We start from the raw sequence: 14,184 nt of genomic DNA on the forward strand, positions 1-14,184 counted from the left end.
GCCACACATGAGACCAGCTTACTGCTTGAACAACACAGACTTTAATGTTATCTTCTCAGCTTTTTATACAGTCCAAGACATTGAAGCAACAATGAAATCTCCACCCAACCCAATAACACACTAAGGCTAATTACTAAAACATTCCAGACAGGTCGGCACCGACCGACAATTATCATGTCTAATCACTGCACATTCCTTACACAACAAACCACCTTCACACACTTGAGTTTCCTAAGCAGACGTTTCGTCTGCTTCCAGTTTGACACCTATTAACATCTCTGAGAATCACTAGGTTGTAGACAGGGTTATCACACAATTAAAGGCCTTTCAAAAGCTAGCCTTATTTAACATATGAACAGTGTTCACAGAGAGAGATGAGTCACACATGAAACACCTGTTACCTGTAACCAACAGCATTAAGTTAGCAGGGAGAGCATTAGACTGAAGCATATAGGCAATTGCATCACAACAGCTTATTGGAATTTATTAGCCAGATTTAGGTAGGGGCGCGTATCTTTAAGGCGGCGTAGCGTATCGTATTTACGCTACGCCGCCTTAAGTCAGAGAGGCAAGTACTGTATTCACAAAGCACTTGCCTCCCAACTTACGGCGGCGTAGCATAAATGCGGCCAGCGTAAGCGCGCCAAATTCAAATGAGGATGGGGGGGCGTGTTTTATGTAAATGTTTGGTGGCCCAACGTGATTGACGTTTTTTACGAACGGCGCATGCGCCGTCCGTGTACATACCCCAGTGTGCATTGCTCCAAAGTACGCCACAAGGATGTATTGGTTTCGACGTGAACATAAATTACGACCAGCCCCATTCACGGACGACTTACGCAAACGATGTAAAAATTTCAAATTTCGACGCGGGAACGACGGCCACACTTAACATTGACTAGGCCAGCTATTTGTTGGCATAACTTTACGCCGGAAAATGCTTTACGTAAACGGCGTATCTTTACTGCGACGGGCGCACGTACGTTCGTGAATCGGCGTATCTAGGCTTTTACATATTCTACTCTGAACTCAACGGAAGCGCCACCTAGCGGCCAGCGTAAATATTGCACCCTAAGATACGACGGTGCAGGCCGTCGTATCTTAGATAGGTTTAAGTGTATCTCAGTTTGAGCATACACTTAAACTTATGACGACGCAGATTCCGAGTTACGTCGGCGTATCTACTGATACGCCAGCGTAACTCTCTCTGAATCTGGCCATATATGTTTTTTGGTCATTGATTTGCACGGGTTTGGAACATATTGGTTCCTATATTTTCTTTCAATAGCGATACAGTATATAAAAGTCTGAGTAGATCTGGGAGCTTCTTTAATGGGTTTGCTACTCTGGGGATTTTAATTACATTAATCATGGTCACTGAATAGATCAGGACGTGAGTTCATATCCAGAACCGTCTGACATTAGTGCATATCCACCACGTATGGTACATCACGCCCTCTTGCCAAAACCCTGGAAACAGAGCGAGGAGGGTACATTTTCGACTAACAATCGGGAACTACATACCAACGAGAGGTACCTTATAGCCAGACTCTACAGGGGGAAACATTCATAATGCCTTTGTGAATTCTCATAGATAAGTCCCCCCAGTCCTCCTCATCTATCTTTAAAGGGGTTGTAAAAGTTCATGTTTTTTCACCTTAATGCATCCTATGCATTGAGGTGAAAAAACACCTGGTAATCACGGGACCCCCCAGCCCCCCCGTTTTACTTACCTGAGCCAGTTCCCCTGCTCTGCGCGTCCCCGGCAGTGCAGGACTGATGTGGAGAATTATTAAGTAATATTTTCACTTACAATTGTTCTACTCTTTAAAGCGGAGTTCCACCCAAAAATTGAACTTCCGCTTTTCGGAATCCACCCGCCTCCAGTGTCACATTTGGCACCTTTCAGGGGGGAGGAGGGAGCAGATACCTGTGTAATCCAGGTATTTGCTCCCACTTCCGGATATTTGCTCCCACTTCTGGGCAGAGCCGAGGGACAGAACGAATTTGGGTGCCGACATCACGGGCGCCCAGGACAGGTAAGTGTCCATATATTAACATATTAACAGTCAGCAGCTGCAGTATTTGTAGCTGCTGACTTTAAAAAAAAAAAATCGGCAGAACTCCACTTTAAGACTAACCATTGGAGTATCACAAATGAAAAAAATAAAACAGGTGAAAGAATTACACATTATAAGTCAATGAGAAAGCCAAACTCATCCCCTGCTTAAAGCAGAGCTCAAGCCAAAAAGTGAAGTTACACTACAAGGACTCGTCCCCCGCTCCTCTTGAAGAATTGGCACTTTTGAGGAGCATGGGGGGTAGCAGGTACCCGATTTTGACAGCCTATGCCAGTCATATACCATTGTCACTGGGGCATAAAAGGAATACAAGATCCAAAACATTCCGACCAGATCATAATTACATTTTTCATTGTTTTTTTTTTTTTTTTCTGTGAAAACCTGTGATTTACTCACTTTGAGTTACATTACCAGAGCAGAAAGAGAAGGCAAAAAATACGTTTTGGCTTTAGATATGCTTTACAGTGGAAGAAAAGCCCAAGTTTACCTGTTCTTAAACATGTTCCCTCCCCGTCCTCCTACACCATAAGCCTTCAATTGACAGATTTGACCTTAATTTGGATTTTCGGAATCGGACGAATGCATTTTTTAATGAAACAAAATGAATAAAAACAAATTTCGGTAGCGACTAAACAAATGTATTTTTTGGACAAAACCAAATTTCCGAAACAAAATATTTCACTGTGCACATGTTTAATAATGAATGGTCAGCTTTAGGCTTTTCTTCCACTTTAACCTTACTCTAGTTGTCCTGAAGCACTAGTTCCATATTCTGAAAACTATACCTTAGCAAGGCAAGGCATTTGAAATCCTGTGTCCAGTACTGTTGACATTTCAATGTGTAACGAAAGATGATTGATGCAAATCTCTTCTATCGTTTCTGAAAAATATAAATATATATAAATAATATATATGCAGCAGCTTTGTAAATATTATAATTTTTTTTATCTATTTAAAATCACACCAAAAGTTACTTGAAAATTACATAAATAAAATATATCTAAAGCTGTAAGAACATTTTAGTTTTCTCAAAGTACCAACAGGCCATGTTTTGGGAATTAGCAGTCCAAAATACCAAGCTATTGGCTCTGATTTAAAGCACCTCTGCAAGATAAAAGGAAAACATGCAAACATGGCCTGTTGGGGGTACTTGAAGACAGGGTTGAGAACCACTGATTTATATTATTGTGCAAAAGTTTTTTACACGTGTGAAAAAAATGCTATCAATGATTGTAAAGGTAAACCAAAAAATAAATAAAACATGTCTATATTTACCTGCTCTATGCAATGGAATTGCATAGAGCAGCTGCGAACCTCCTCTTTTCAGGTCCCCCATCAACGCTCCTGGCCACTCCCCTCTGTCCAGTGCCCCCCCCCGGGAAGCCGCAAGGAATGCATTAAAGCAGGAGTTCACCCGAAAAACAATTTTTAACATTAGATCGAGGCTCATTTTGTCAAGGGGAATCGGGTGTTTTTTTTAAATCGAAGCAGTACTTACCGTTTTAGAGAGCGATCTTCTCCGCCTCTTCCGGGTATGGTCTTCGGGACTGGGCGTTCCTATTTGATTGACAGGCTTCCGACGGTCGCATACATCGTGTCACGAGTAGCCAAAAGAAGCCGAACGTCGGTGCGGCTCTATACGGCGCCTGCGCACCGACGTTCGGGTACTTTTGGAAAATTGTGACGCGATGTATGCGACCGTCGGAAGCCTGTCAATCAAATAGGAACGCCCAGTCCTGCAGCCCATACCCGGAAGCGGCGGAGAAGATCTCTCTCTAAAACGGTAAGTACTGCTTTGATTTAAAAAAAAACCACCCGATTCCCCTTGACAAAATGAGCATCAATCTAATGTTAAAAATTAAGGGCCAGATTCACGTAGAACTGCGGCAGCGTAACGTATCATAGATACGTTACACCGCCGCAAGTTTTCATCGCAAGTGCCTGATGCACAAAGCACTTGCAATGAAAACCTACGCCGGCGGCCTCCGGCGTAAGCCCGCGTAATTCAAAGGGGCGTGTGCCATTTAAATTAGGCGCGCTCCCGCGCCGAACCTGCTGCGCATGCTCCCTTTTGAATTTCCTGTCGTGCTTTGCGCGAAGTGACGTCATTTTTTCGATCGGCGACGTGCGTAGCGTACTTCTGTATTCCCGGACATCTTACGCAAACGACGTGAATTTTTACATTTCGACGCGGGAACGACGGCCATACTTTATACAGCACATACGTGTGCTGTGTAAAGTTAGGGCACCCAAAATGACGACTAACTTTGCGACGGGAAACTAGACTAGCAGCGACGTAGCGAACGCGAAAAACCGTTGTGGATCGCCGTAACTCCTAATTTGCATACCAGACGCTGGTTTACGACGCGAACTCCCCCCAGCGGCGGCCGCGGTACTGCATCCTAAGATCCGACCGTGTAAAACAATTACACCTGTCGGATCTTAGGGATATCTATGCGTAACTGGTTCTATGAATCAGTCGCATAGATACTCTGAGAGATACGCCGGAGTATCTGAGATACTCCGTCGTATCTCGGCTGTGAATCTGGGCCTAAGATTTTGGGTGAACCTCCACTTTAACCGCTTAAGCCCCGGACCATTTTGCAGCTAAATGCCCAGGCCAGGTTTTGCAATTCGGGACTGCGTCGCTTTAACAGACAATTGCGCGGTCGTGCGACGTGGCTCCCAAACAAAATTGGCGTCCTTTTTTTCCCACAAATAGAGCTTTCTTTTGGTGGTATTTGATCACCTCTGCGGTTTTTATTTTTTGCGCTATAAACAAAAATAGAGCGACAATTTGAAAAAAATTCAATATTTTTTACTTTTTGCTATAATAAAAATCCCCCAAAAACATATATAAAAAAAAAAATTTTCCTCAGTTTAGGCCGATACGTATTCTTCTACCTATTTTTGGTAAAAAAAAACGCAATAAGCGTTTATCGATTGGTTTGCGCAAGATTTATAGTGTTTACAAAATAGGGGATAGTTTTATTGCATTTTTATTCATTTTTTTATTTTTTTACTACTATTGGCGGCGATCAGTGATTTTTTTCGTGACTGCGACATTATGGCGGACACTTCGGACAATTTTGACACATTTTTGGGACCATTGTCATTTTCACAGCAAAAAATGCATTTAAATTGCATTGTTTGTTGTGAAAATGACAGTTGCAGTTTGGGAGTTAACCACAGGGGGCGCTGTAGGAGTTAAGGATCACTGTGTGTGTGTTTACAACTGTAGGGGGGTGTGGCTGTAGGATGGACGTCATCGATCGAGTCTCCCTATATAAGGGATCACTCGATCGATGCGCCGCCACAGTGAAGCACGGGGAAGCCGTGTTTACATACGGCTCTCCCCGTTCTTCAGCTCCGGGGAGCGATCGCGATGGAGCGGCTTTAAACGAATAGCCACGCCGTCGTCCCGGATCGCTCCCCGAGGGATCCCGCCCGCCGCACGCAGCGGAGGGGGTCCCGATCGGACCCCCCACCCGCTAGAAGGCAAGGGCGTATATATATGCTCTTCTGCCTGTCCGTGCCATTGTGCGGACGTATATAGGCGTGCGGCGGGCGTTAAGTGGTTAAGGTAAAAAAGTTTAGGCTTCACAACCACTTTAAGAATGCTTTCAGAAAAATAAGTCTGAATAGTTTATTTTTATCAATTAACAAAATGGAAAGTATATGAACAGAAGAGAAATTCAAATCAATTCAATATTTAGTGTGACTATCCTTTGCCTTTAACCACTTGCCGACCAGCCTCCGCAGTTATACGGCGGCAGGTCGGCTCCCCTGCGCGAGATCACGTAGATATACGTCACGCATGTGAACGGCGAGGGGGCGCGCGCGCGCCCCCCCGCCGATTAGATTCGTTGTAGAACTGATCAAGCATTTTTTAACGAAACAAAATTAATAAAAACAAATTTCGGTAACAACTAAATAAATAAATTTATTTTTCGGACAAAATATTTCACTGTGCACTGTGCACATGTTTAATAATGAATGGTCAGCAATTTGTATGCTGGTCAATACATTGCCGCTAATCCCGCGCTGTCCCTTGCCAGAGATAGGAAACCAATTACGGTTTCCGAATTTAAAACCTTCCTGGGCCTATCCCTTCTCATGGGCATTACTAAAAAGAGTGAGCTGTGGTTATATTGGTCCACTCACCCAATTCACTATATGGCCGTGTTCTCTGCCTCCATGACCAGGACACAAGCAGATCTTGCGGTTCATGCATTTCAGTGACAATGAACTCTGTCGTCCTCCAACCATTCAATTGCTATTGAAACTATAGAGGGTAGTGGGCTTACAATGTGACTTTCTGATCTGACAAGCATTGCTTTTGTCACCCTCCCAAAATGTACTGTATGTACCAAGTCCTGTGTTACAGATTCTACACCTTCGTGGCATGATATTCACTAGGCTGCAAATGTGGTTCATGCTTTGCCTCCCTCCTGCCCTCTCCTTATTCCAACTTCACCTTCATATTTTCCATGTATATGTACACACATTCACCTAGTTTTGGCTAAAGATGATTTATACTTTTGCTACAATTCTTTATCTTATTTTGGATGGATATCTGTATAGATACTACCGCGGTCCGCTACCAACATAAAATGTCAGCACTCTTTGTTCACTTAAAAAAAAAATAAACAACAAAATTTACAAAAAAGGTACAGTAAAAGAATAACATTTTCACTTTACTCTGGGTGTCTTTAGCATGCATTAGGCTCATCCTCTTCAAGCGGTTGTATAGTCCCAAACATTTTTTTTTTTTAGTAACCTGTAAGTCAAAAAGCATACTAGCTCATTATGAAATACTTACCTTAGAACGAGGCATCAGAAATTCACCTGGTCCATGCCGAGGGAGATGACATCTTGCCTTGGCGTGTTTTCCGGGTATGGCGGCTCCAGCGCTGTGAGTGGCTGGAGCCGTAATGTCGTCACTGCCGCACATGCGCGCGAGAGACTTCTTTCCGTCAAGGTCCAGCGTCTGCTGGGCCTTCCGCTGAAAATCTCCTGTGCGCATGCGCCGCTGCAGTCAGCGGCTCATTGCGAGGGGAATATCTCCTAAACCGTAAAGGTTTAGGACAGGGGTGCCCAACCCATGGCCCGGGGGCCACATGTGGCCCGTGGAGCCCTCTTATGTGGCCCACGACCTCCTGCTCTGGGATGGAATAAAATTTAAAAATAATACTGTTATTAACCACTTAACCCCCGGACCATATTGCTGGTCAAAGACCAGAGCACTTTTTGCGATTCGGCACTGCGTCGCTTTAACTGACAATTGCGCGGTCGTGTGACGTGGCTCCCAAATAAAATTGGTGTCCTTTTTTCCCCACAAATAGAGCTTTCTTTTGGTGGTATTTGATCACCTCTGCAGTTTTTAGTTTTTGCGCTATAAACAAAAATAGAATTTTGAAAAAAATATATATTTTTTACTTTTTGCTATAATAAATATCCACCAAAAATGTATAAAAAAAAATGTTTTCCTCAGTTTAGGCCGATACGTATTCTTCTACATATTTTTCGTAAAAAAAAAAAAAAACGCAATAAGCGTTTATTGATTGGTTTGCGCTAGGACTGGGGAAATTAAAGATTAATTCCTCAATTAATCTTTAATTCTTTTGATCGATCAAAATTCTTGACGTCACCGGACAGCCTGGACATGGAGACTTACCCTGCTGGATGCGAGCAAACTGCACCCATTGGATTGAGGTACCTTTGCATCTGTGGAACAGGAGGATGCATCAGGTTCCATCAGGGGAAGGGGGCAAAAATAACCATCGTTTTCCTGTCCTAAGCAGTTTTGTGCAGACAATTCTTTGTGTATCGGCAACATCCGTGCAAAAGATTGTTCAGTTCTTCAGGGTATATTGTGAATAAAATGCGATCATGTCTGCTTCCAGAAAATGTAAACACTCTGGTATGTCTGTGTGTCTGGCTAAAGTGATGCCTACTATAAAGTGACTGTCAATATACTAGATACGTTTTATAATTAAAGTTAAACTAACTTTCTACGTTTTCTTAAAGTTTAATGAGAAAAAATGGCTTACGTCAGTGCTACAGTTTGAATTTAAAATGTATTTGTGTGAACTGTGAAGTTAAAGTGGAGGTTCACCCAAAAAATAAATTTTTAACATTACATTCAGTCGGGTTGTCCTAATGACAATTGGCTGATTTTATTTATTTTTTTTCCCTTGCATACCTTATTTTCACCGCCGCTTCCGGGTATGTCTTCTGCGGGACTGGGAGTTCCTAATTGATTGACAGGCTTCCGACCGTCGCATACTGCGCGTCACGAGTTGCCGAAAGAAGCCGAGCGTCGGTGCGCAGGCGCCGTATAGAGCTGCACCGACGTTCGGCTTCTTTCGGCAACTAGTGACGCGCTGTATGCGATGGTCGGAAGCATGTCGATCAATTAGGAATGCCCAGTCCCGCAGAAGACATACCCGGAAGCTGCGGTGAAAATAAGGTATGTACGAAAAAAAAAAAAAAACAGCCGATTGTCATTAGGACAACTCAGCTGAATGTAATGTTAAAACATTTTTTTTGGGTGAACCCCGCTTTAAGTCATGGATTGTGGAAACTAACTAGTGTCGAGTGATTGTATATAGTGTATACCACGTTTACCACTGACTAATGCAGAGTTGCAATGCAAGGAGATCAGCTAAAAGTAGTTGGATCTGTATGTGCGTTATAATTAATCTAAATTAGTCGATTAATCGATAAAAAAAAAAAAAAAAGATTAATCGAACACGAAAATTTTAATCAGTAACACACCTAGTTTGCGCAAAAGTTATAGCGTTTACAAAATAGGGGGTATTTTTATTGCATTTTTATTAATATTTTTTTTTTACTAGTAATGGCGGCGATCAGCGATTTTTTTTTGGTACTGCGAAATTATGGCGGACACTTCGGACACTTTTGACACATTTTTGGGACCATTGGCATTTTTATAGCGATCAGTGCTATAAAAATGCATTGGATTACTATGAAAATGCCACTGGCAGTGAAGGGGTTAACACTAGGGGCGGGGAAGGGGTTAAGTATAGTCCCTGGGTGTGTTCTAACTGTAGGGGGGGTGGCCTCACTAGGGGAAATGACTGATCTTCTGTTCATACGTTGTATGAACAGAAGATCAGCATTTCTCTCCCTGACAGGACCGGGAGCTGTGTGTGTGTTTACACACACACAGCTCCTGGTCCCCACTCTGTAAAGAGCGATCGCGTGTGCCTGGCGGCGATCGCGCCTGCCAGGCACGTGCACGGGAGACGGGGGGAGAACGGGGGCACGCGCCCCTAGTGGCCTGCGCGAGAGCCGACGTATAGTTACGTGCTCTCGCGCAGGGGAGCCGACCTGCCGTCGTAAAACAACGGCGGATGATCGGCAAGTTGTTAAAGGTACGTTTATTACTAAAATCACAGTGTATATATGGGCATATCTGTTCTGCAGTGGTTACTGGGCTGCTTTCCATCTGATCCACAGGTGCAGAGCAGTGCACCTGTGGGTTACCTGCACTGAGCCATAGACTTCTATTACCTGTGAGTTTGGTGTGTTGAGAGTAGAGTGAGCTCTATAGAGCTGAGTGGGCTGCCATCAACCCGCTCCGCTCATTGTGGCCCGCGACTGGTTACCAAGTCGCTTAAGTTGACTTTGCTATTCCAAAGGTTGGGCACCCCTGGTTTAGGAGATATTTTTTTTACTTATTATAGGCTTATTATAGGCTTACCTGTATGTAAAAGTACCAAAATGGACTATACAACCACTTTAAGGCCCAATGCACACTGGACATTATAAAAAAAGCCAGTAGCTTTAGCTGTAGAATTCCGTGTTAAAAACACGTTTTGCAGCGCGTTTGCGGTTTTTAGCTTTTTCTTTTAGCAAGACGTTTATCCCCATAAAAGCTTATGGCTCAAAAAAGCTCATAAACGCCAAACTGCAAGCAAATGTATTTATTTATTTTTTATAAGTAGCAAGTATCTGATTGGTGATAACTAACACTAGCATAAAAAATAGGAACATTGGGCCAGATTCACAGAGCAGATGCGACGGCGTATCTCCTGATACGCCGTCGTATCTGTTGTTCTATCTATGCGACTGATTCATAGAATCAGTTATGCATAGATAGCCATAAGATCCGACAGGTGTAATTGTTTTACACTGTCGGATCTTAAGATGCAATACTGCGGCCGCCGCTGGGGGGAGTTTGCGTCGTAAACCAGCGTCGGGTATGCAAATTAGGAGTTACGGCGATCCACGACGGTTTTTCGCGTTCGCTACGTCGCCGCTAGTCTAGTTTCCCGTCGCAAAGTTTTTTTTTTTGGTGCCTTAACTTTACACAGCAATCGTATTGCTGTATAAAGTATGGCCGTCGTTCCTGCGTCGAAATTTAAAAATAACGTCGTTTGCGTAAGCCGTCCGGGAATACGGAATTACGCTACGCGTGTCGCCGTTCGAAAAAATTACGTCACTTCGCGCAAAGCACGGCGGGAGTTCGGAAACGGAGCATGCGCGGTAGGTCCGGCGCGGGAGCGCGCCTAATTTAAATGGCACACGCCCATTTAAATTGGCCCGCCTTGCGCTGGAGGCCGCCGGTGTAGGCTTTCATCGCAAGTGCTTGGTGAATCAGGCACTTGTGATGAAAAATTGCGGCGGTGTAACGTATCTACGATACGTTACGCCGCCGCTCATCTACCTGAATCTGGCCCATTGTTATGTTTGATAAGCACATGAACACTTATGTTTCATAACATTACTTAACATTTACTTAAGAATCCAAGAGAAATATTTGGTGTGCATACTGGTGCTAGGCAAACAATATAAAGAACCATTTAATCCAGTGGAGACTATGCAGCAACAATGATTTAATATCGGAAACAATAAACCACAGGATGGAAAGAAATCTGCAGGAGAAGTAACAACAAAGCCACAGGAGGGAAACAATGAAACCACAGGACCACAGTGAACAAATAAACTCCAAAGGTTACAGGTTACTTCAGTGCCACAGGAAAGGAGTAGCCGCCTTACCAGACCGGGAATAAAAATATCCCAAAGAAAAGGATGCTGTTTTACAAAGAAATGGGCAATTTAAAGTGTAGGACATTTATAAAAATCATTCCTAATTATAAACTAAATATATAACTGAATTTTTTCCTAATTTAAATTTTTGTTTGGACATTTCTGAGTGAACATTATGGGAGGTATTGCAAAGGTCTTGATGAAATTATATGCTGATAATCCTCTAAATATCTACCCGTTTCTTTATTTAGATTTAATTCTTTAGAGGTTTATATCAAGAAAAATGGCACATTCAATAGCCATCACTGTGCTATTTTCACCAGAGCTTTTGCCAAAACCCTCCCACAATCACATCTACAGAATAATCATATTAATCTAAAGTATCCTCTTAATATTGTTCCTTAAATTTATTCCACACATATACAATTTATTACTGTTGATGCTCTGTTTGGAGCATAAACTGACAAAGCACTGTAGAGGGATGGCCAAATTCATGCCAAATAAATGAGCATGTATTTTTTTTGGGGGGGGGGCAGTGGGGGCTTTGGTAGGAGTGGGACTTCCTGTCCCACTTCCTCCTTCCGCCAAGTAATAAACACTCCTGAGATCTACGTTTCGCTTTATCGATGATTCTGATAAAATCTCTATGGTCAATGCAATGGTTGGTAGTCGACTTGATTACTGCAATGCTCTGTATATGGGTGTGTCTAAAAACATCTTGCACAAGCTCCAGCTTGTTCAGAATGCCGCTACTAGGCTACTTACGGGTGTGGGTCGTTACAACCACATCACTCCATCTCTACAGGCCGTGCACTGGCTGCCCGTGGCACAACGGGCTCAGTTCAAGATTGGGTGTCTTGTGCATAAGGCCATCCATGGTTTTGGGCCGGGCTATCTCAGAGAAAAATTCATCAGACATGTGCCTACCAGATCGTTGCGGTCTGAGAATTTGGCTTTATTGAACATCCCCAAATTTGCCAAAAATAAATGCGGTGGGAGGACATTGGAAGTACAAGGAGCTCAGTTTTGGAACTCCTTGCCCCTTCACATAAAACTTGAGAATGATCTCCTGAAGTTTAGGAGATTTTTAAAAACATGGTTATATATCCAGGCTTTCGGGGTGACTTAAACATTTCAATAGTTCTAAATATTCTATATTTTTAACTGCGTATGTTTCACATATCTTTTATTGTTCGCTGTTCATCATTGTTTTATTGTTACTTGTCTGATCGATGCAGTTTTCTGCTCCTTTTCTGTATTGTTTTTATCCCACCAGCGCATCGAGGCACGTGTGTAAGACTGCGCTGTTGTTTTATAAGCATTTTGCACAGAGCAGCCCCCATCCTTTTTTTTCGGGGTCCCCATCGGAGCTCCTGGCTCCTCCCCTGCCGCTTGCTATGGGGGCACTCATGTTGGCTTGTTCCCGAGCCGGCTCTGTGTGTCCATAGACACACATAGCGCGACTTGGCCATGCCCCCCGCTCCCTCCTCACTGGTGGTGATTGACAACAGTGAAAGGCAATGGTTCTGAGCATATGAGGAGAGAGAGAGCTGAGAGAGACACTGGTCTTATGCACATCGCTGGATTGAGATCAGGCTCAGGTAAGTAAAGGGGGGGTTGCTGCACTCAGTAGGATTTTTGCCTTAATGCAGAGAATGCATTAAAGGAGAAATAAAGGAAAACAAACTTTGCAGGTTTATACTTACCTCAGTCTGATGCTGCATCTGTTCCCCTGGCGGCTCTGCACTGAGAACTGAGCGATTGAACACTGCCGAGGGCTCGGTTATCACTGCTCCTGGAGCAGAGAGTTACTGACTATCAATCAGCAGCTCTCTGCTCTGCTCGCTGAGAGGCTGAGACGGGTATCAGTCCAGGTACCTGGCGGATCCAGACTTCCATTGTGGGGATTATGCGGTGACTGGACTGAATTCTGTGACGTCAGCAGAGAGTGGACTTCAGCCCGCTCTCTGCTGAAAACGGGTCACAGGAGTGCACAACTAATTGCACTCCTGTGATCCATAGGAGGACAGACAAACAAGTTTTAACTGGACTTCTCCTTTAAGGTAAAATTCAGAAATACATAACACTTTAGAATCACTTTAAAGTAGAACTAAAACGCAAAGCTTTTTTTTGCCATCTTTGTCCCATAACCAAAACAGGAAGACTTATGCCACTTGTTCCAGCCTCCCCCCCACCAAAACCTGATTGACTCTTGTTCACTACCCTCCACCACTTCCACACCTAGTGACCTATGTCCCACACAAGCACTAAGAGTGACAAGCACCTTTGGCCTACACCTCTAGACTGACAAGCTTCCATATTCTTCTATCCCAACACTTTCCCCACCTAATGAACAATCCTAACCACTATCTGTGAGGAACTCATTACCTCTGCTCTCCTGCAGCCACACATCACTGCAGACGGCCCCAACATTCAAATCCAGGTTCATGCAAGCCAACCCCTGGACCTTTATTTTTTGTATCCACCCCCACCTTTCTCAGAGTCATGACCACCCACACACCCTATGGTCACCAGCATCCCCCTATCAAACCCATAACCATTAGGTTAATCTCTAGACTTGCATATATCTAAACCCCTTTTTCACCACAAGTCTCCCAGTATGCCGTCTCCCAGTATGCCACCGCCCAGTGAGGGCCACATGCAACCTCAAGCAGTCCTAATCCTTAGTGCCAAGCAGGTGCTGCCTACACGGCTACAGAACTGATGATCACCAGAGATCCTCAAAAATGATGATTGTTCAGATTCCCCACATACATGTCCTGACAAACATCCAGTCACCCACTAGTCACCAGAGCAAGAATAATTATAGTTAGCCTTTTCTTCTATTTCAAATATCTGAACCAATGAATATAAATTCAGATTCCGTCATCTGTATGTAAAGCTTTTTTGAACATACTCTCCCTACCGAGGAAAAGAGGAGAAGACATTGCATGCATGACATGGCAGGATTTGCCACGCATTTCAGTCTGTATCCCCTTCTGCCCTCTGAATTATGAATGTTTCCTGCTGCCCATACTGAATCATTTAAAAGTCAACACTAATGAAAAGATTAGTGTTTATCATT

General features: G+C 43.6%; 1 protein-coding gene across 1 annotated transcript in view; it reads right to left on the bottom strand.

Annotated features, from left to right (window-relative positions):
* HECW2 (HECT, C2 and WW domain containing E3 ubiquitin protein ligase 2) overlaps positions 1-14,184 on the bottom strand; it is a 336,744-nt gene that overhangs the window by 286,518 nt on the left and 36,042 nt on the right. Inside the window, exon 2 of the mRNA XM_040358472.1 lies at positions 2,867-2,961. The gene's annotated coding sequence lies outside the window, so the exon portion shown is untranslated. The remainder of the gene's footprint in view (positions 1-2,866; positions 2,962-14,184) is intronic.

Source organism: Rana temporaria, chromosome 6 (genome assembly GCF_905171775.1).
Source record: "Rana temporaria chromosome 6, aRanTem1.1, whole genome shotgun sequence".
NCBI classification, from domain to species: domain Eukaryota; kingdom Metazoa; phylum Chordata; class Amphibia; order Anura; family Ranidae; genus Rana; species Rana temporaria.